At 32.7% G+C, this 24,697-nt stretch overlaps 1 protein-coding gene across 3 annotated transcripts in view; it reads left to right on the top strand.

Annotated features, from left to right (window-relative positions):
• Window positions 1–2,969: 2,969 nt before the first annotated feature.
• The window catches only part of LOC118188875 (phosphoserine phosphatase-like), a 157,259-nt gene continuing 135,531 nt past the window's right edge, over window positions 2,970–24,697 (top strand). The window contains exon 1 of one of the 3 annotated variants that reach the window (XM_085813129.1): window positions 2,970–3,039. The gene's annotated coding sequence lies outside the window, so the exon portion shown is untranslated. Of the gene's footprint in view, window positions 3,040–3,091; window positions 3,114–3,506; window positions 3,532–24,697 lie in introns of those variants that run through there. The other 2 variants (XM_085813133.1, XM_085813132.1) reach the window with 2 other exon arrangements.

Genomic DNA, 24,697 nt, shown 5'->3' on the forward strand with positions numbered 1-24,697 from the left:
TTGTTGCAAATGTTTCGTAAGCTTATTAGGTATTTCTTCCGTCTTCTTAGCATGCCTTCGTAGTGTGGTGGTCAGCACGCTAGGCGCGTATTCCATAGGTACGTGGTTTGATTCCTGATGAAGACGTTGCTCATTTTTCACGACTCCTGCTTTAAAAAAATAACCTAATATCTGTACTAGCTTTTCAAATGTTATTTTGGTATCTTTAGTTTACTGAGTTTTTCTGACGTAGCTTAGAAATCTTCTGAAAAAATTTATTTTCATTTGCTAGAATTTCAATTATTTTAAAAATATTTTGGGTAGAGAATTGGCAAGTATTTGTATCACTCTGCAAATATACAGATACATGCATAAATTATGTTTTTTCGGTGATAATAGTGAGACACTCTTCTGAGGCAAAAATGTATAAAATTAAAACATTATAAAATAAGTATTAACATGAAAATTATAAAAACACTTATTCCACAATTTAAGACTTGTCACAGTTGTTAAATTTAGCAGCACAGCTCTATATGCGTATTATATATTTCTGGAACAAAGAATTTTTTTAAAAACTCAAATTCAAAAATCTTTCCACAACACAAAAATTAAAATTTTCGGAAATATACTGTATCCGCGACTTCATTTCTTTTTCTTATTCCCCCTTTTTTCCTTAGAAATGTACAGTGCCTCACATTTGTTATTGGAAACTGGATCAGTTTTATTTGGAAATATCAGTGACTAAATATTAGCAAAATAGTAACTTCATTTTTCTATTATTCAGTTTGGTGGCAACAATTTGAAAAGTGATTCGACTCAAAATGCTGTTTTGAGACTAATAGTCCGTTTGGGCCAATAAGTAAATGAGAGGACATGACAAAATTTAAGTCTCTATTTTTTTTTTTTTTTCTTCCTCCCGATGTTCCTTTTAAGTAAAATGAATGGATGATTAAATGAGAGCTTTTTTTTTAACATTTTGTGTGTTACCTTTATTTATTAAATATCATTTTCTTCGCACTTAAACCATAAAGTTCAGTTCAATAGCAATATCACAAAATAATTTAAAAAGAGCATTTCTTTGGAATTTCCGATTTTCCTTACAGTTTTGCCATTGCTGGATTTGAAATCACTGAGTTTGTTAATCAAAAATTCTTTAAAGTTTTACAAAATAGGAAATAGATAATAAAACAAATTCAAAATTTGGGTTTCCAGGTGCTCATATTCGAGTGGAGAACTACATTATTCAAAATTTTATGTCTCTAGGTACCGTTGTTTTTTCAAAGTGCGAGAAACATACATACATTTATGCAGATTCTTCATTATTTAATTTCTTTAAATATAATGCAGGGATCTAATATTTGATGGGAACAATTTGAAAAGTGAAACACCGTTTATAGTGAACCAACACAAAATGCCAAAACAAAATTAACAGTTCTGGGCGAAATGTCCCTTTTAGCTTTAAAAAAAAAAAAAAAAAAAAAAAAAAAAAAAAAAATTAAAAGTTCTGAAAATGAAGTCATATAAGTATTTGGACACTTTGAATAAAAAGTTTATATTAAATAAAAACAGGAAAATGGCGCGACATTCAGCATTTCATTGGATATCCTTCAGATAAAATTACATTTTTCATGCGCTTTGGCATTTGGCATATATTCAACTAATTTTTTATTTTTTCCTATAAGAATATCTCATTCCTACATAAGAATTACTTTTAGTATAATTTTCAAAGACTATAATAGTTCCTTATTTTTTTTACAAACTCACTCAATACATGGGTTTTGCGATTTCGACTCTTAATTCCGATTTTGCCACGTATTAATCCGTCTGTCAGACACAAATAGGTTAAATTTTGAGCTCACATTGCGAGTATTCACAGACATTTCACATTGCAGTATGCAAATATGACATTGTTACAATGTGATAAAACTTTGCTTACGATAGATTTTACTAACGTCAGGCGTATTTTTCATATTTTCTTGTGAAAGATGAATTTCCTTGTTGCTGATTAATCATTGTATCTATGCATCTTAAACGACTTTCTTAAAAGCATCAGAGTTAACTTTTATTGAAACCTGTTTTTCTAAATCCGCTGAACATTTTACAATACTATTTTTGTAGTCTTGTTTGATTTTCAATAGAATAAATCTGCGATTCTTTAGTGTCAGCTTTGAATACAGTCCAGACTTCAGTGAATTTTAAACATATCTAGGTAAATTTTGATCCTTTTATTACATCAAAGAAAGTTAAATACTTTACATCAAGGATTTTTTAGACATTTTCAATATTTTTACCTTCTCTAAAATGAATAATTATTAAATTTATACGATAATTGGCAGTTAATTTGTAGCTTTCTGCCATATTCATTTCAAATATGGAATTGTTTATACTATAATTTGATGAATATCTAAAGATTTTCGAATGCAGACTATAACTTTTTTGATGCATTTTCATTTAAAACAAAAAATTTCAATAAAAAACCTTATATGTCAAAACATTTCAACAAAAGTTTGGAGTGTCCAAATTGTTACGTGAACTACGTAGTACGTGTTCAAAAAGTGTTACTAATTAACATTTTTTGAACAAATTATCTTACTACAAGGAACATGTTGATATTTACTTTACAGCAAGCAAGGCTTAAAATAGATAAAAAATAACGTATTAAAAATTTTGAAGTCTCTGTTTCAATATTTAGTACAAGATGTATGCAAATAAATATACAAGTGTTCGAAAATATTGTAAATATACAAGTGTTCGAAAATAAATATGAGCCACTGTAAACAAGCTAGCACTAAATAATTTTGTATTATTGATTAAAATTTTTCTTTTGTTAGCAAGCTTCCATTACCTTCATTTATTTATTAAAATGTAATTCATTCTTACTTATAAAATATCAGAAGTCCATAAATATATATCTTTTCAAATAAACGCATCTTTATCTAAAGCACTTCATGACGTCATTATCAAAGTTCCCGCCCTTGCATCCAACTGTACAAAAGGCAACCTCGAATCGTCACCTTCCTCTTCATCACCTGAGACAGGGTTTAGAAATATCGCTTGCGGGTAAGCAAATGCATTCAGATATATGTTGTACTTCCTTTGCATTCCTTGACGTGAACTGAACAGTAAAGTGTCATGTATGAATATTCATAATTTTGTGAATGTATATTTGTATGTTACTGTCATATAAAATTATCAGTCGGTATTCTTTAGTTATTAAATTTATCGGTATTTTGAATTTTGTATTATGAAGGTTCTAAACAAATATTCGCGATAAACAAAACGACGATATTAATTTAGAAGTCAAACAACAAAAATCAGCGTTATGTTTGACTTCTAAATTAATATTTGTTCGGCGTGTTATTTTACCTCAATTTAAACGATGCTATTTTTCGAGCAATTATTTTCTATCAAAGTAGGTTTATTCCGCTCTTACGCAGAAAAAAGAGAAATACAAATTTTTGAATGCTTTTTAGCGCCGATGAAGTATTTTTGTTTTCAGACTGCAAAGAAAGTACGTCAAAACCAAAAACTGTTGGAAAGCTACATACCGTGGTAAGACCTTTCGTTTATCTTTAAAATTTAATAATATGTTGTCCGATTAATAAAATGAGCAAATTAATAAAAACTATGATTATTTTAGAAAAATATTTTGATGCATTTTGTTGGCAACAAAATTATTGGGTAGGGATTTGCATTTCATTTTTTTGGGATTGAAGATATTTTATTGTTATTTGCAATCAGGATGTTGAATTTTGTGGAGGTTAATTATTTTAATAAAAGTTATAGCTGCTTTATTAAATATTATTCAATAATTATTAAACGATATTTCTGTTATGGTGTAATGAGCATGTCAGCTGCAGAATTTCGCTTCAAAGCACTGTTCGTATTGTATTTATCGAACAGTAAATCTAATTATACTTATAAAATTCTGTTACAACATACAGAATAAAATTATCAGTTTTTTAATTTTTAATTATTTATTTATTTAATTAAAATATGTATCAGCCTGCTGACTTTTAATAATATCCCCGGCTTAGGTATTATTTCATTTGCTCTTATCGTTATGTTTTTAGGTATTGAAATTTGTATAAAACATTCTGCTTGAATACATATTTTTCATTACAACTACTGTATGTTTTTCTTTCGAAAAATGAAAGTTTCAACTTATTAAAACATCTGTTGCTTATATTTTTGTGGGAAAGATTTTACTTAACAATCAGTTCTTATTGTGCAAGAAAGTTCTATACTCTGCTACTAGGAATTTAAGATTGCAATTTATATAATTGACAGCGACTTTATTTAAAACATCCAGCTCAATAAAATGTGGATTTTGTCATGTGAATTTCGTATAGCATTCATTTACATATTACATAATATTATTCTAAGAAATGACTAGAAATCCAGTAAACTATTTTTATTAACTCAGCTGAAATATACAGTGTCTCACATATGTTTTCAGACACTTGTATTTTTGAAATTTACTTGCGTAAATCTTGTACTAGATAGTCAAAATAGGCTTCAAAAGTTTTCTAATATATTAGTTTTTTCTCTATTTTAAGTCTTACTTGTTTCAAAATAAATATAATCAAAATATTAATCAAAATATTCCGAGTCATAAAATAATTTATTCAGAAGGTGTTAATCAGTTACCCATTCAGTTACCGCATACTAATTTGAACACTCGAAACTTTTGTTGCGATGGTTTGGAAGTCTATGTTTCTTGTCATAATTTTGTGTTTTACATGAAAATATATCATATGAATTATCATCTGCATTTGGATATTATTACTTGTTTAAGAAAATGTATTAACAGTTTCATACCTGAAATGAACATGGCAAGGCGCTAAAAATCAACGACAAGTTCTGTTACAAATTATTAGAATCCCAGTTTCCTCGAATTAAAAATTTTTCCAATTTTTTTAACAAGGCATTTTAGACTAAAAATAGCTTTATTTAAATTTTCAAACATATCTGCAAACATCAATGCAAATTCAAAGCGATTCCATATACAAGAAAAATTTTATATGTAAGTGCGATCATATATCTGAAATCTCATTTCAAGGACCTAGCAACATTTTTTCTCCAAAATGTTGAGGATAAAAATTAAACGTAATAATAAGCAGTTTCTACAAATAAAATACTTTGAATATGCAATGAGTTTTACTAGGATAATAATAAAGTTATTATTAATTAAGGAACTTTTCATGCTTTTAGCTGTCAAAAAGGTCTTATTCCCCTTAACAGAGGGCCCAACATCGGCCGAGGAGAAAAGTTGCTGAGCAGTGGTAATTCGGTCTGGGGTTCGAATCCCGGCGAACGGGTTGGCTGCATGGGCGTTTTCGTGGTTTTCCCTATGTGTAACGTGTATACGAGCCAGTTTCCCATGGCAAGTTCTCCACAAAGGCATCCTTTTCCCTTAGGCAGATAACCCTTGAGTGCTTTGTAATAATTAAAACAAACCAAACCAAACTCCTTAATATATTTGCGTCCGATGGAAGACTTATTAAGGGGCGAAGGAAAGCTTGAAATCGAAAATGACACGCATCAGTATAAAGCTATAAACTTTCTTAAAGAAAACCTGAAAGAATCTGTAAGAAAACCTTGGATTGTAAAATAAAACTAGGTCTATCAATATTATGATCCTAAATATACAGCCCTCAACATTCGCTTGTGGTTGTCATACAATTGTCCTAAAGCGATCAAAACTCCTCCATATAAAAATATGGACTTGATGATACGGACTTAAATACTATCGAACAGTTATGCAGTGAGTTGGAGAAAAGAATAAGGAAACATGTTTTTTCTTCGAAAACTCTACTAAAATTAATTCGTACAGAGAAATGGAACAAAATGAAATGGGACACAAAAAATTTAGTTGAATTTGTATGAGAAAACGCCGGAAAAGAGTAATTTTAGCTATACGATATCCAATAAAATGTTAAATGTCCCATTATTTTCCTGTTTTTATTAAATATAAATTGGCTGTTCAAAGTGCTCGAATACTTATGTGAGTTTATTAGCCCAAAGGTGCAATTTGACCCGAAGGGTTATTAAAGCTAACGGCCCAGAATGCCCAGAAGCCCGAGCAGACTGAATACCAGTGAATTAAAACAAAAAGTAGAAAATCGAATTCAATTACATCTTAGATCTCATTTTTAGCAAGCTGTTTTTTAGCTATTACCACTCTCTCTCAAGCAAAAGCTAGTCGATTATAGTATATTAAGTTAGCTTAGGTTATTTGGATATGACACAGCCAGGAGAAATATTTGCCTAAGAGGAGGGATGCCTTTGGGGATAACTTTCTGAGTCAAACTGGCTCATATTCATGTTATACGTGCGACCCCCTTCCCCCCCCAAAAAAAAAAAAAAACATGCAGGCAGCTCTTTTGCTTGGGCACTAACTCAAAGAGGTTGAGACTCTCCGATTGTATATTAACTGACAGAATAAAGCCATTTCTCTCAAAATTTTATGATGCGTGAACACTTTTAATAATATAGCGTATTTTAATGAAATACCAAACTCAAAAGGGAAATTTGAAATTAGAAAAGGGATTCGAAATTTCCTATATTCACAGTACAACATTGCATGAGAAATTATACCCTCTGATAAAGAAACAACCTTAAAACTTATGTTTTAGGTGCGAAGAATAAAAAAGATTCACATAAAAGTACCTTCTACTGTATAGATCACTGACAATTATTTTAGATTATTAAATTTTAATAAACAATATTAAAATACGATGAACAGAAAATAGTTTAGGAGTACTAAAGCTGAAAGTTTGTTCCATCAAAAATCAATGTACTAATATAATAATTTTCAGTTTTAAATAGGCTCTTTTTATAATTAATATTCCATTTAGCATTCTTTTAACTATTAACTAAACTAACTTTCAAATTATCATAATTTTTTTATGAGTTTATAGGGTCTAACAGTGAAATATTAACTTAAGTCCTTCTTACAAAAGAATCATCGCACCGTTTGAAAATATACAACAAAATCTTATGTAGGTTTTAAATAAGCATTTTACTTAAGCTTGAATTGAACAGAAGGCACAGTTGTGGCATACAATCAAAACTCCACCACTTGTGAGCAGTAAAATAATGTAAAGTTAAATTAAAAAATTTTAAAAAGGGGAAAATTTGTATAGCTCTGTAGCCAGAGCTATACAAATTTGGTCCAGCTAAGCTAGTTCAAAACTTTAATGGCGCGTGTTAACTTCAGCTAACAAATTGCTAATGCGGGAATATTAATTGGCAGTGCTGGACAATACGAAGTAAAGCTGCGTCATTGCCAAAAGCTCAATGCATAAAGCATTCCCCAATGCCGATTCCAGATCAGTGAGTCAGCCGCCTACGTACAAATTAAAATTGGCTGCCCTTTTTTGCAGAAATATAATGAGCCTGATAATGATTTCGCCAGTCTTAAATTTAGCCGCCTATGTGCTGTTATCATCTTGCCCCGCTCCCGCTAGGATCGGCCCTGAAAGCATTAAAACCTCTCGCCTTAAATATTAAATACTCTTTAATCTCATTTGCATCCTAGTGAGGATCAACGGAAAGGAGAAGGTGTAATAAAGATCCATATTATAAGTATTGTTTAATTAAGACAAAATATCTTTTATAAGTTCACGTTCTTTATGATACCGATCTGATGCTTACATCACTATTTTCCCGAATGTGTGCTGCACATACCCCTATACGATAGAAAGGTAACATTTAGCAGGGAAAAGTGTGTAGGTCTTTGGTTAATTTCTGGTCTTTGGTTAGGCACAAATTTTTAAGGAAAACGAATTGTTCCCACTATTTCTATTATTAAAATAACCTCTGTTAAGATTGAAAATTCCCATCCAATTTTGAACCTTACAGCAAATGCTACAAGCGAAACATGAGGAACATAGCTTAAGCTCGCGTTAATATTTTCTTTTCAGAGGGTACTTATCGCAGTATATGTTTTGACAGTTTAACTTTACAATATTTCCCATAACTGTTTTACATAATTGCTTTATACCTGCAGAGAATTTCGGGAACGGTCTCTATACTTTCACCTTGATATTAATATAAAGCTGGTTGTCAAGGTTACAGTTTATAGATAAGAGTTATTATTTAATATGTCATTATCTTTTCACGTGCTGTCTCGCATCAAAAGCCATGCTTCAAGGTCTGTCGCGATATTTCCTGATGCAAAAGGGGGAGGGAAATAGCATTCATCTATGACATTTAAGCAAATCATTATTATAAAAAATTACTTTTTGTTACCCTTTGTGAATTCTGTTAATCGCTTTCTGTCTCTAGGACAGCAGTTTCTAATAGCTGCAGTGAACGGTTTATTGGATGTGTGGCTACATGGAAAGAAAATTAAAAGAAATTGGATAATAACTATCTAAAATATACATGGAAAGCCTTATCGCCATCCTAGAATGATTTTTAGGACCTTACGTGGAAACCAAGTCGAAAATTCAGGAATGAAAATATTTAAATCCAAGAGTCTTGTAGGATAAATATTCACAAGAAGAGAGCAATAATTTCTTGAAATGAAACTTCGTAAGAAGTTTGAAATGTAGATACTGAATGTGTGCTACATCTGTTTCTCGTTACCCTAAGATACCTTTTCACTTTGTGCAAGTAATGCTTTGACAGCAGAGTGTTTTAGCCCAAATGGGCGTTAATCCGGTAGAGCTGTTAGTCTCAAAACGGCATTTTGCATCCAATCACTATAAACGGCTGCACTTTTCAAATTGCTGCCACGAAATATTATCACCCTGTATTATAATAAGGAAACTAAATAATGAAGAATCTACATGAATGTATGTAAGTTTTTTGCAATGTGAAAAACAACGGTACCTAGAGTCGTCAAATTTTGAATAACATAGTCCTCCACATGAACATGAACACCTGGAAGCTCGAATATGGAATTTTGAATTTGTTTTATTGTCTATTTCCTATTTTGTAAAACTTTAATGGATTTTTGATTAAAAAGCTCAGCAGTTTCAAAGCCAGACTTGGGGAAGACTGTAGGGAATAAAGCATTTTTATCTCCAGCGGGCGAGACTGTCTGTCAAAAATTCTAAAGGTATGCTGTTTTTATATATTGTTGGCTCAGTGCGGCGTTAGTCCAAATGCTCTCAAAACGTGTATGTGTCTGTAAGTGAAAAAAAAAAAAACCCATTTGTGCGTAATATAAAATCTGAAAGCTTTCAGATTTAATTTTATCATTTTCTTTCTTTCTTTCTTTATTTTGAGAAAGTTTGCCTGTTCAAAAATAGGCAATTAAACCTCTTTAAAAAATAAAAAAATAAAAAAAAAAGAAAATTATTCGATTCGAAAAAAGTCAAAAAAGAATTTTTTTTATCTGAACTGGCAGCAAATTATATTTTATCTGTAGTCTTAGGCTCGTATCCGTGTGTAATACGTTCCCCGGGGATAATGGCGAACGCAGTATCCTCGAAAGTACAGGAAAACACAGTATTCGTGTAACATAAACAAATATAGCCAAATTTAATCGATATATTTCATCAATTGTTTGCATTTAATGATATTATTAGCATATAAGGTATTTCTCCCACTTTCCTAGCCTGCCTTTGTAGTGTAGCGGTTCTGCACGCTGGGCCGGTATTCCAGAGGTCCGTGGTTCGATTCCCGACGAAGGCGCAGCTAATTTTTCAATCTCTCTGTCTACTCAAAATTACTTAATGTCTCTACAGTGGCGCCCGAACTAAAAGGGTGTTGGATGAGGTTTCCCCACTCTCAGGATTTGGCGATTGGATCCCCTGAAAACCCCAGTCGCCCTTTAGAAAGAGGAGTATATAAGGTATTTCTCCCGCTTTCCTAACACGAAAACACGAATACTGTGTTTTCGTGTACTTTCCACTTCGAAAGTACACGAAAACACAGTATTCGTGTAACATATACAAATATAGCCAAGTTTAATCGATATATTTCATCAATTGTTTGCATTTAATGATATTATTAGCATATAAGGTATTTCTCCCACTTCCCTAGCGTGCCTTCGGGGTGTAGTGGTTCTGCACGCTGGGTAGGTATTCCAGAGGTCCGTGGTTCGATTCCCGGCGAAGGCGTAGCTAATTTTTCAATCTCTCTGTCTACTCAAAATTACCTAATGTCTCTACAAGCATAAATATATTCTTATATGATGCAATATGTTTTGTATTACTTTATGTAATATATTTTGCCTTTTATTTAATAATATACGTATATGATACAATGCTCAATAGAGTATACTTAATTAAATGTGGGACATTCCTTTTGATCTGGAACTGAGTTAAGTCTTGCAGACCTTGCTACGCAAACTGAGTTATCGTTACGCCTTTTTGAAGGCGAAGAAGTTTTTAAAATAACCTTTTTATTTAATCTGAATTTTTAACATAAAAGGCACGACTTGTGTTACAGGCTTATCATCTCTCGTGGCAGTATAAAGTGAGATATAACAGTCAATTAGATTTAAACGTTGATAAAGTAGTGTAAGACTACACATTCAATAAACTAAGCTGGCTCAGTTAATATTTTCGGCTAAGTATAGGCTGCGACAAAATGTATAAGCTGGAATAATCACTTTTAGATAGAGCTGGCGCATTCCTCTCTCTGTCTAAGATTCAAAACTTTCAGGAAACAAAAGCGGAGCAAACCTCAATTAAGCAAAGAAGCAATCAAGAGATTCTTCAGAATCGCTGCTAGAATAAGCAGAAACTTGTATTAGATAAAGGGTGCTACTTTGGTAGACGGTTGCACGGATTTTTGGCGATTTACGTTGGCGCAATTGTTGGCGCGATTTCTACAAACGTCAGCCATCTTGAAAAACGCTGTTTTTACGCATAGTAAAGTATTCAAAACTTTAAAAAATAAATAAATAAATAAATAAATATCGTTAGAAATAATGGATTAATTTTTTTGTGTAAAATGTCGTTTTTTAAGATGGCAGGCAAGTGTAAATAAATACATTTACTATGAGTATAAAATACTAAAGTAAGGTTATTATTACTTTCATATAGCAAAGAAGAGAATAAAAACACCGCTATAAAAACATTGTGGCAACGTTTAATTAGAACGTTAATTCAAATATTACTGAAATTGAATATCGAAATAAAAAAACATCATCCAACATTTAAAAGAATTAGAATATTATTAAATTTAAGTACTTTAAAATACGTTATATATAATATATATATATATATATATATATATATATATATATATAGAATAAATACATTTACTACGAGTATAAAATACTAAAGAAAGGTTAAATTATTACTTTCATATAGCATAGAAATAGAATAAAAATACCACTATAAAAACATTGCGCCAACGTTTAATTGGATTAAAATATTACGTAAGTTGAATATCGAATTAAAAACCATCATACCAACGTTTAAAAGAATTAAAATATTACTTAAATTAAATACTTTAAAATATGTAAATAAAAACGCTTCGTACACTAGAGTTAAAATGACAGCAATTAGTCTATTGTCGGTAAAAAAGGAGGAATGTCTAATAATTTTCTTACCGTTACAGCGGTTATTTCTTCCAACATGACCACAATATCATATACGGCCGTCTCAGAATCGGCTCTCCTAATGGTCTTCATTTGTGATCTACATTTTCGCACTTCATTGAAGAAACAATTAGCGACGTTTCCTCCAAAACTTTAAAATAAATTTCCTCTGACCCTTGTAAGAATTTATAAATAAATCTTTGATTAGGAAAGCCAGGCTGGCGAAAAAAGGTCTCAAAGGACAATTTTTTGACTCCGAAACCAAAAATTCTTGGTACTTATCAAAAACAACATTCATCTTTGAAGGAGACAATTTTGAAGGAATTCGAAGATATGAATTAAATTTTAAAATGGCGCGGTAATGCACAAATTTTCAGCAACCTATCAGGGAGCTGATTACAGCTCATTAATGCACAAATATTCTATAACCAATCAGAGAGCTGATTACATCACGCCTAGAATTAAAATTATTTAAATAATCATACATAATAAAATCATTTTAAAAAAGAAATGCAAAATTAAATTGTATTTTAATATTTAACAGCCATAAATAATGTTTAAAACATTAGATTAAATTTATAGATATTAAAACCAATTACTTTTAAAGTAAGGCGACGTCACTGATTACATCATCCACAGCATAAAATTTCATAAAATATGATAAAGAATAAAATTTTTAGTTCAAATAAAAATGCAAAATTAAATTGAATTTAATATTTAGAAGCCATAAATAATATTTAAAACACGGAATTTATGCATAATAATACGCATTATTTTTTAAATAAAATGTCAACAAAGTATCGGTTACCATAAATAACTTATCCAGCAATGGGTTTACCATAAGTCGTATTACTCGCCAAAAGAAAAATTGCCAAAAACTCGCCAAAATCCGTGCAACCGTCTACCAAAGTAGCACCAGATAAAGTAAAGAAAGGAGATTTCTGCCTGAAAAATTAACTACTGTGGATTTTCTGGATTTGCTAAATGTCTATATGCAAATGCTAATCCTGACCCAACTGTCATATATTTATTGGGCTTTGGTCCTGCATGAAGGAAAGAGGGAAAATATTAAATTATTGCACATAGAACTTAAGATAAAAAAAAAAAAAAAAGATTTAAAAAAAAAATCCTAGCGCCGAAACGTAATTTCACGCAGATTACTTTCCATGTGTTTCACTCTTATGTAAAAACATTTAAAAGATTGTGTATCTGTTATCACTAAGACAGCAAATTTCTGCATAATTTAGTTCTTTGCGCAAACTTAAACTGGAGTTGTTTTACAAATTAAACCATGGCTACCATGATACCCTTCCAGCATATTTACAGACATCAAAGAGCATATGTGCAGGGTTCACAATTGTATTCGATTACACTTTAGGTTTACACTTGTGTTTTTAAGTTTTATTTGTAAAACTTGAAATAACTTATTCTATTTCCTGTCGATAACTGTATATTATAATAATATAACTCCACACACATTACACAGTTTAAACACATTTATTTTCCATAGCGACACTCAGGCGCTAGGTTCCGCCTTACAGCGTAACATATAAATCGCAATTTCTAATGTACCACAAAATCAAGTTTTTCACAGAATACAATTCAACGCCAATTCCGGCGGCGCATGCGCCATTAGCCAACATTCCGCTCTGGCGCTAAGCATTTCTCAGTTAATACAAAACACTCCCGGCGTTGAAATTCACAATTTAAAAACTATTATTTAAATAAATGTAAATATAAAGGCACTACAATAAATTACTTCACAGTAACAAATCACAATATTGAAAAATATACATTCAAATCATTACGACAAATACCAGTTTATAATAGAAATAAACCATCATTTTACAGGAAGTATACATATATCTCGAACATTTCGTTTCAGCAAATGCTGATTAGGCAATCTTACAGTTACTACTCTTACTTTGTTATCCCTACCATGAAAACCCTCAGCTATTCTCCCCACTAACCATTTGGTTGAAGGCAAATTTTCATCTTTTATTAATACAAGAGTTCCCAACTGAACGTCATCCTTTAAAAATTTCCACTTGTGACGTTCTTGTAAATTATTAAGATAATCACGTTTCCATAATTTCCAAATTTTTTGTGTATACTTAGTGATTCTTTGCCATTTAGAAAGTCTGTTCTCATTTATATTGGATAAATCTGGCTCAGCTAGAGTTGTGATAGGTCTACCAACCAAAAAGTGACCTGGGGTCAAAGTTTCAAAATTATTGTAATCAGCTGAAATTGGAGTAAGAGGTCTTGAGTTCAATACTCCTTCAATTTCAGTTAAAACAGTTAAAAATTCTTCTAAAGTTAAACACTAATTACCAATAACTCTCTTCAAATGACTCTTAAATGATTTAACCCCAGCCTCCCAAATTCCGCCGAAATTTGGCGACTTTGGAGGAATAAATTTCTACTTTATACCTTCAGTGGCATAAAAACTCGCTAAATTCTCATCTGGACACTCAACCAACTTTTGCATTTTTTTTAGTTCTACACTAGTACTAATAAAGGTTTTAGAGTTATCACTTAGACAATATCCAGTACATTTTCCCCTTCTAGAGAAAAAACGTTTTAAGCTCGAAATAAAAGATTGGCTAGTTTGGTCTAAGTGTATAGCTTTTGTACTCCTACATACATATACTACGACATAAATTTTGTTCAAAACTCCCTTAAGTTGATTCTTAAACTTTATTGCAAATAAGCCGCAGAAATCAACACCAGTTATGTTAAATAGATATGATGGTGTGACGCGCTCTTTGGGCAACTCGGCCATTATTTGTTGAACTGTGATGGGTTTGTTCTTAAAACATGTCACACATCTGTAGATGATCTTTCTACAATTATTTCTGCCATTGAGTGGCCAGAACCTTTGTCTTACCTGATGTAACAGTGATTGTGATCCTAAATGAAAGTACTTCAAATGAAAATGCTCTAAAATAATAGTAGTTAAACGATGTTTACTAGGTAAAGCTATAGAGTGTTTACTATTAGCGGGTAGGTATGAATAGGACAATCGTCCGCCCACTCTAATTAGCCCCATGTTATCAAGAAACACATTCAGTGATGCTAATTTACTTTTGAGGTTTACACACTTACCTCTTTTCAATTGATTCATTTCCTCACGAAACTCACTTTTTTGGGCCTCTAATAAAATATACACCTCAGCATCCTTTATCTCTTCTAAAGTTAAGTACTCCGTACCTCCTTGCCTGAGGGTTCTTAAGATTATGGATAAACCTGAAAACGAAACTTAAAATACGAATAAGTTTAGTATAATTAGAAGACAAATTAAGAATATCATTAAAGAGGTTTGCTTCATTACATGCAATTAAAACTAAGTTAGAATCGTTATGCAGTTCATTGTCCTTTTTAAGTTCATTTGGACACACTTCTTCAACTACTTCAAATGATAAGTCCTGACGAGGAATCTCTGAGCGTGTTAAAAAGTAACAGCATGACCACCATTTGGAACAGTTCACAAGAAAGTCAATTTGAACATCACGCGTCATAACATCTGCTGGGTTCTCTTTTGTTGAACAATAGAACCACTCTGTCGGCTGTGTTAACTTCCTAATCTCGTTAACTCTGTTGGCGATGAAAGATTTCCATTTGGTACTGGTACCTTTAATCCAGCATAGCACTATTTTGGCATCAGTCCAATAAAATATTCTCGAAGATTTCTTTTGATCGAGCAATTTTTTCACTCCAGAACATAAACGCGCAGCTAGTAATGCACTAAGTAATTCAAGACGAGGTAACGTAATTCTTTTCACAGGTGCAACCCGACATTTTGATACGACGAAACTCACAGAAATTTCTTCTTGCTTACTCAGTTTTACGTAGACAACAGTACCGTACGCCCTCTGATTGGCATCTGAAAAGCAATGGATCTCTATGGAATCGGCTTCGGGATTCAAAATGAATCTTGGAACTGCGATTTTACTTAGATGATTACACTCACAGCACCACTTTGCCCACTCTTGACAGATATCTGTAGGTAGTTCATCATCCCATGCCAATTTTCGAACCCAAAGTTCTTGTAGCAAGAATTTAAGTCTAACACTAAATGGAGTTATTAACCCAAAGGGATCAAAAATCTTCCCGGCAGTTTTCAAGATGAACCGTTTCGTATTACGCTTATTCTTAAGGAATTCCATCAAACTGTCTGTGTCTATACTCAGACTGTCTTCATTAGTATCTCAAGATATTCCCAAGATCTTAAGTGTCTCGTTTGATTCATTGATTTTATGTGGGTGAATCTCGAAATCTTCCTTTTCCCATTTTCTCATCAGCTCAGGATCATTGGATACCCATTTACGCAAGTTCATATTTGCTGCACTCATAATTTGTTTAGCTTTACGCGATAAGCTTAGAGCCTCATCTATACTGTCCTGTCCAGTAATAAAATCATCAACATAAACACAAGAATTCAATATTTCAAATACATCTGGCTGCTCATCTCGATATTTCCTAATGTGTTCTTTAACTGTCGCAGCCAACAAAAACGGACTTGACTTAATCCAAAAATTTACGCGTTTGAATCTATATGTCGCTAGTTTTAGATCATTTAATTGTATATTTTCCACAAACAGGAATCGCACTGCGTCTTGATCCTTTTCTGTCAGAGCAATCTGCAAAAATGCTTTTTCTGCATCCTCTGAAATTGCAACTTTATTTAATCGGAAATTAATTAGCAGATGGAACATATTAGGATTTAAATTTGTCCCTGTCCATAGACAATCGTTCAGTGATAGCTGCCCGAACTCATGTGAGCTGCCATCAAACACTATTCTAGTCTTCGTTGAAGCACTGGTTTCTCTAAATACCGGTTCGTGTGGTAGGTAAAATACTGGTTTACCGATAGGGTATATTTCCATCTGACTCTCTTTCAATGATGCCTTGCTTGAGATAATCATCTAATATTTCACTATATGTAGAAAACAGTGTTTTGTCATAATTCATTCGCTTTGCAAGAGTTTTTAATCTATTTTCCGCTACTCGGTAATTATCAGCTAATTCCCTCCAGTCCCTTTTCCAAGGTAAAGTAACCTCGTAGCGACCAGCTTTAAAACAAACTGTCTTATTAAATATTTCCAATGCTTTGTCTTCCTCATGACAATAAGGATCATCTTTAATTCCTAATGATTCTAGTTCGAAAAACATTTTCAATTCACTCTCCGAATTATCATTTATTAACCCACAATACGATAAATTATTTCTCCGTGAATCATTTACATTTCCACTAACTATATATCCAAACACACTATTTTGTAATATTAAGCCAGTGTTAGGAACATAGATTTTACCAGCTCGTAACATATCATAAAAAACTTCCGCGTCGAGCAACAGGTTTACTTTCTCTGGTTTATAAAATTCCGGATTCGCTAAATTCACCTTCTCAGGAATCGCAAGGTTACTAACATCGATAAACTTTGCGGGAGTTAAACCTGCTATTTTTGGAATTACCAAAACCTCTAGTTTCCTTTTATACGTTTGTTTCTGATTACAGATAAGGGCAACTGCTTTTCTTTTCATCGTAGTTGAAATACCTTATATACTGCAAACCGAAATATTTGTCTTTTCCCTTTTTAAATTAAGTATATCCGCTAATTCAGTGGTACAAAAACAAGAAACACTTCCACTATCACATAACGCTTTCACCTTAATTAAAGTTCCATTATTAGTCTCAATAAATACAAAGGCATTAGATAAGATCACGTTTTTCCCACTGTTAGTACCCGTAGCGGCTGTAAAGGTTTCGTTTTGAGTTTTAGCTTGAAATGCAGGTGCGTGTACATTTAACGCATTACTGTTTTGATCACCCAACATCTGATTTAAAGTGTCTGCTCTTTCTACTTGTGATTCCAACGGAATTATTTTCGTTTTGATTACACAAGAGAAAGTTGTGTTTTTTCTTACACTTCTTGCACAAGTAATTAGAACGGCAATTTCTCACACTGTGCAAATTAAAACAACAAAAACATAAATTCTGTTTTTTCGCAAATTCTACCCTTTCTTTTACACTTAATTTCTGAAATTTAGGACAATTAAAAAGCTTGTGATTGCTCAAATTACATAACCTACACGAATTCTGCATATGTTTTTCATTTGCGTTAGAAACGACAGCGGTAACTCTATGTGTAACCTTTTTTGTGTTAGTCATACTATTTGAAGCATTGAGAGTTCTTGCATGATCTTTAAGAAATTCTATAAGATCTGTTAAATTAGGCAAAATCTCTTTCTCTAATTTTCTTTCCCACCATATTTTGGTGTTAGGATTTAATTTTTGCCCTAAAGTGTATGCAAACACATTGGAAGAAAAACCGTTAACACTCTGATTTAAAACTTCTAATGATCTCACGCATTCATTTGTAATGTCAATTAAGTTTAATATTGCTGACGCAGACTCATTTTGCATAGTATGCATATTCATAAATCGTCTCAGATGAGCATACACTTGTTCGCGGTGATTAGAGAACCTTTCTTCTAGTAATGAAAAGGCTAATTTATAATTAGAGTCAACTATGGATATTGACTGTACAATACGATAAGCATCTCCTCTTAGCGCAGATTTTAAGTACTGTAATTTGACTGCATCTGTTAAATTAGGATTTGAATCAACACTGGCTAAAAAGATATCTTTAAATGAAAGCCACTCATGTAAGTTACCCGAAAACGTTGGCAAATTAATTTTGGGTAATTTAACATTGTTCTCAGTATTCGTGCAAACCGAAAGCTCCGATTTAATTTCTTTGGAAAGTTTAGCTAATTTACGATTTAATTTGACTTCTACATCTAAGAGAATATTGTCAATCTCTTCTTTCTCTTTTACATAAGCATCAATACTTTCTTCCGTACATAACCCGAACAAAGAATCGAAATTAGAATTTATTTCTGTCTCAAACACTTTAAATTTATTCTTTAGTACTTCCAAGTCACTTCCTTGGACACTTTCGTCCGCAACCTTTTGTTTTAACTTTGTTAACTGTGTTTTTAATGTACGTTTTTTCGCTAATACCTCCTTTAGTGACATTTTAATCAGCAAAAGTCAATAAACAAATAAAGAGCTTCAAAAAGGAGGAGTGTACTTACCCTTTTGTTTCTATAGAACTTCAATCTTGAAGTATCCTATATAATTCTTCATTTCACAAACTGAAAGTAATATGACAGTCTCAAAACTTCATTAGCTGCTCCGGCTCGACGGGCCATAAAACTTGAAATGACTTATTCTATTTCCTGTCGATAGCTGTATATTATAATAAAATAACTCCACACACATTACACAGTTTAAATACATTTATTTTCCATAGCGACACTCAGGCGCTAGGTTCCGCCTTACAGCGTAACATATAAATCGCAATTTCGAATGTACCACAAAATCAAGTTTTTCACAGAATACAATTCAACGCCAATTCCGGCGGCGCATGCGCCATTAGCCAACATTCCGCTCTGGCGCTAAGCATTTCTCAGTTAATACAAAACACTCCCGGCGTTGAAATTCACAATTTAAAAACTATTATTTAAATAAATGTAAATATAAAGGCACTACAATAAATTACTTCACAGTAACAAATCACAATATTGAAAAATATACATTCAAATCATTACGACAAATACCAGTTTATAATAGAAATAAACCATCATTTTACAGGAAGTATACATATATCTCGAACATTTCGTTTCAGCAAATGCTGATTAGGCAATCTTACAGTTACTACTCTTACTTTGTTATCCCTACCATGAAAACCCTCAGCTATTCTCCCCACTAACCATTTGGTTGAAGGCAAATTTTCATCTTTTATTAATACAAGAGTTCCCAACTGAACGTCATCCTTTAAAAATTTCCACTTGTGACGTTCTTGTAAATTATTAAGATAATCACGTTTCCATAATTTCCAAATTTTTTGTGTATACTTAGTGATTCTTTGCCATTTAGAAAGTCTGTTCTCATTTATATTGGATAAATCTGGCTCAGCTAGAGTTGTGATAGGTCTACCAACCAAAAAGTGACCTGGGGTCAAAGTTTCAAAATTATTGTAATCAGCTGAAATTGGAGTAAGAGGTCTTGAGTTCAATACTCCTTCAATTTCAGTTAAAACAGTTAAAAATTCTTCTAAAGTTAAACACTAATTACCAATAACTCTCTTCAAATGACTCTTAAATGATTTAACCCCAGCCTCCCAAATTCCGCCGAAATTTGGCGACTTTGGAGGAATAAATTTCTACTCTATACCTTCAGTGGCATAAAAACTCGCTAAATTCTCATCTGGACACTCAACCAACTTTTGCATTTTTTTTAGTTCTACACTAGTACTAATAAAGGTTTTAGAGTTATCACTTAGACAATATCCAGTACATTTTCCCCTTCTAGAGAAAAAACGTTTTAAGCTCGAAATAAAAGATTGGCTAGTTTGGTCTAAGTGTATAGCTTTTGTACTCCTACATACATATACTACGACATAAATTTTGTTCAAAACTCCCTTAAGTTGATTCTTAAACTTTATTGCAAATAAGCCGCAGAAATCAACACCAGTTATGTTAAATAGATATGATGGTGTGACGCGCTCTTTGGGCAACTCGGCCATTATTCGTTGAACTGTGATGGGTTTGTTCTTAAAACATGTCACACGTCTGTAGATGATCTTTCTACAATTATTTCTGCCATTGAGTGGCCAGAACCTTTGTCTTACCTGATGTAACAGTGATTGTGATCCTAAATGAAAGTACTTCAAATGAAAATGCTCTAAAATAATAGTAGTTAAACGATGTTTACTAGGTAAAGCTATAGAGTGTTTACTATTAGCGGGTAGGTATGAATAGGACAATCGTCCGCCCACTCTAATTAGCCCCATGTTATCAAGAAACACATTCAGTGATGCTAATTTACTTTTGAGGTTTACACACTTACCTCTTTTCAATTGATTCATTTCCTCACGAAACTCACTTTTTTGGGCCTCTAATAAAATATACACCTCAGCATCCTTTATCTCTTCTAAAGTTAAGTACTCCGTACCTCCTTGCCTGAGGGTTCTTAAGATTATGGATAAACCTGAAAACGAAACTTAAAATACGAATAAGTTTAGTATAATTAGAAGACAAATTAAGAATATCATTAAAGAGGTTTGCTTCATTACATGCAATTAAAACTAAGTTAGAATCGTTATGCAGTTCATTGTCCTTTTTAAGTTCATTTGGACACACTTCTTCAACTACTTCAAATGATAAGTCCTGACGAGGAATCTCTGAGCGTGTTAAAAAGTAACAGCATGACCACCATTTGGAACAGTTCACAAGAAAGTCAATTTGAACATCACGCGTCATAACATCTGCTGGGTTCTCTTTTGTTGAACAATAGAACCACTCTGTCGGCTGTGTTAACTTCCTAATCTCGTTAACTCTGTTGGCGATGAAAGATTTCCATTTGGTACTGGTACCTTTAATCCAGCATAGCACTATTTTGGCATCAGTCCAATAAAATATTCTCGAAGATTTCTTTTGATCGAGCAATTTTTTCACTCCAGAACATAAACGCGCAGCTAGTAATGCACTAAGTAATTCAAGACGAGGTAACGTAATTCTTTTCACAGGTGCAACCCGACATTTTGATACGACGAAACTCACAGAAATTTCTTCTTGCTTACTCAGTTTTACGTAGACAACAGTACCGTACGCCCTCTGATTGGCATCTGAAAAGCAATGGATCTCTATGGAATCGGCTTCGGGATTCAAAATGAATCTTGGAACTGCGATTTTACTTAGATGATTACACTCACAGCACCACTTTGCCCACTCTTGACAGATATCTGTAGGTAGTTCATCATCCCATGCCAATTTTCGAACCCAAAGTTCTTGTAGCAAGAATTTAAGTCTAACACTAAATGGAGTTATTAACCCAAAGGGATCAAAAATCTTCCCGGCAGTTTTCAAGATGAACCGTTTCGTATTACGCTTATTCTTAAGGAATTCCATCAAACTGTCTGTGTCTATACTCAGACTGTCTTCATTAGTATCTCAAGATATTCCCAAGATCTTAAGTGTCTCGTTTGATTCATTGATTTTATGTGGGTGAATCTCGAAATCTTCCTTTTCCCATTTTCTCATCAGCTCAGGATCATTGGATACCCATTTACGCAAGTTCATATTTGCTGCACTCATAATTTGTTTAGCTTTACGCGATAAGCTTAGAGCCTCATCTATACTGTCCTGTCCAGTAATAAAATCATCAACATAAACACAAGAATTCAATATTTCAAATACATCTGGCTGCTCATCTCGATATTTCCTAATGTGTTCTTTAACTGTCGCAGCCAACAAAAACGGACTTGACTTAATCCAAAAATTTACGCGTTTGAATCTATATGTCGCTAGTTTTAGATCATTTAATTGTATATTTTCCACAAACAGGAATCGCACTGCGTCTTGATCCTTTTCTGTCAGAGCAATCTGCAAAAATGCTTTTTCTACATCCTCTGAAATTGCAACTTTATTTAATCGGAAATTAATTAGCAGATGGAACATATTAGGATTTAAATTTGTCCCTGTCCATAGACAATCGTTCAGTGATAGCTGCCCGAACTCATGTGAGCTGCCATCAAACACTATTCTAGTCTTCGTTGAAGCACTGGTTTCTCTAAATACCGGTTCGTGTGGTAGGTAAAATACTGGTTTACCGATAGGGTATATTTCCATCTGACTCTCTTTCAATGATGCCTTGCTTGAGATAATCATCTAATATTTCACTATATGTAGAAAACAGTGTTTTGTCATAATTCATTCGCTTTGCAAGAGTTTTTAATCTATTTTCCGCTACTCGGTAATTATCAGCTAATTCCCTCCAGTCCCTTTTCCAAGGTAAAGTAACCTCGTAGCGACCAGCTTTAAAACAAACTGTCTTATTAAATATTTCCAATGCTTTGTCTTCCTCATGACAATAAGGATCATCTTTAATTCCTAATGATTCTAGTTCGAAAAACATTTTCAATTCACTCTCCGAATTATCATTTATTAACCCACAATACGATAAATTATTTCTCCGTGAATCATTTACATTTCCACTAACTATATATCCAAACACACTATTTTGTAATATTAAGCCAGTGTTAGGAACATAGATTTTACCAGCTCGTAACATATCATAAAAAACTTCCGCGTCGAGCAACAGGTTTACTTTCTCTGGTTTATAAAATTCCGGATTCGCTAAATTCACCTTCTCAGGAATCGCAAGGTTACTAACATCGATAAACTTTGCGGGAGTTAAACCTGCTATTTTTGGAATTACCAAAACCTCTAGTTTCCTTTTATACGTTTGTTTCTGATTACAGATAAGGGCAACTGCTTTTCTTTTTATCGTAGTTGAAATACCTTATATACTGCAAACCGAAATATTTGTCTTTTCCCTTTTTAAATTAAGTATATCCGCTAATTCAGTGGTACAAAAACAAGAAACACTTCCACTATCACATAACGCTTTCACCTTAATTAAAGTTCCATTATTAGTCTCAATAAATACAAAGGCATTAGATAAGATCACGTTTTTCCCACTGTTAGTACCCGTAGCGGCTGTAAAGGTTTCGTTTTGAGTTTTAGCTTGAAATGCAGGTGCGTGTACATTTAACGCATTACTGTTTTGATCACCCAACTTCTGATTTAAAGTGTCTGCTCTTTCTACTTGTGATTCCAACGGAATTATTTTCGTTTTGATTACACAAGAGAAAGTTGTGTTTTTTCTTACACTTCTTGCACAAGTAATTAGAACGGCAATTTCTCACACTGTGCAAATTAAAACAACAAAAACATAAATTCTGTTTTTTCGCAAATTCTACCCTTTCTTTTACACTTAATTTCTGAAATTTAGGACAATTAAAAAGCTTGTGATTGCTCAAATTACATAACCTACACGAATTCTGCATATGTTTTTCATTTGCGTTAGAAACGACAGCGGTAACTCTATGTGTAACCTTTTTTGTGTTAGTCATACTATTTGAAGCATTGAGAGTTCTTGCATGATCTTTAAGAAATTCTATAAGATCTGTTAAATTAGGCAAAATCTCTTTCTCTAATTTTCTTTCCCACCATATTTTGGTGTTAGGATTTAATTTTTGCCCTAAAGTGTATGCAAACACATTGGAAGAAAAACCGTTAACACTCTGATTTAAAACTTCTAATGATCTCACGCATTCATTTGTAATGTCAATTAAGTTTAATATTGCTGACGCAGACTCATTTTGCATAGTATGCATATTCATAAATCGTCTCAGATGAGCATACACTTGTTCGCGGTGATTAGAGAACCTTTCTTCTAGTAATGAAAAGGCTAATTTATAATTAGAGTCAACTATGGATATTGACTGTACAATACGATAAGCATCTCCTCTTAGCGCAGATTTTAAGTACTGTAATTTGACTGCATCTGTTAAATTAGGATTTGAATCAACACTGGCTAAAAAGATATCTTTAAATGAAAGCCACTCATGTAAGTTACCCGAAAACGTTGGCAAATTAATTTTGGGTAATTTAACATTGTTCTCAGTATTCGTGCAAACCGAAAGCTCCGATTTAATTTCTTTGGAAAGTTTAGCTAATTTACGATTTAATTTGACTTCTACATCTAAGAGAATATTGTCAATCTCTTCTTTCTCTTTTACATAAGCATCAATACTTTCTTCCGTACATAACCCGAACAAAGAATCGAAATTAGAATTTATTTCTGTCTCAAACACTTTAAATTTATTCTTTAGTACTTCCAAGTCACTTCCTTGGACATTTTCGTCCGCAACCTTTTGTTTTAACTTTGTTAACTGTGTTTTTAATGTACGTTTTTTCGCTAATACCTCCTTTAGTGACATTTTAATCAGCAAAAGTCAATAAACAAATAAAGAGCTTCAAAAAGGAGGAGTGTACTTACCCTTTTGTTTCTATAGAACTTCAATCTTGAAGTATCCTATATAATTCTTCATTTCACAAACTGAAAGTAATATGACAGTCTCAAAACTTCATTAGCTGCTCCGGCTCGACGGGCCATAAAACTTGAAATGACTTATTCTATTTCCTGTCGATAGCTGTATATTATAATAAAATAACTCCACACACATTACACAGTTTAAATACATTTATTTTCCATAGCGACACTCAGGCGCTAGGTTCCACCTTACAGCGTAACATATAAATCGCAACTTCGAATGTACCACAAAATCAAGTTTT

Source organism: Stegodyphus dumicola, chromosome 3 (assembly GCF_044657685.1).
Source record: "Stegodyphus dumicola isolate Sdum_Otavi_A_Nest chromosome 3, ASM4465768v1".
Lineage (NCBI taxonomy): Eukaryota > Metazoa > Arthropoda > Arachnida > Araneae > Eresidae > Stegodyphus > Stegodyphus dumicola.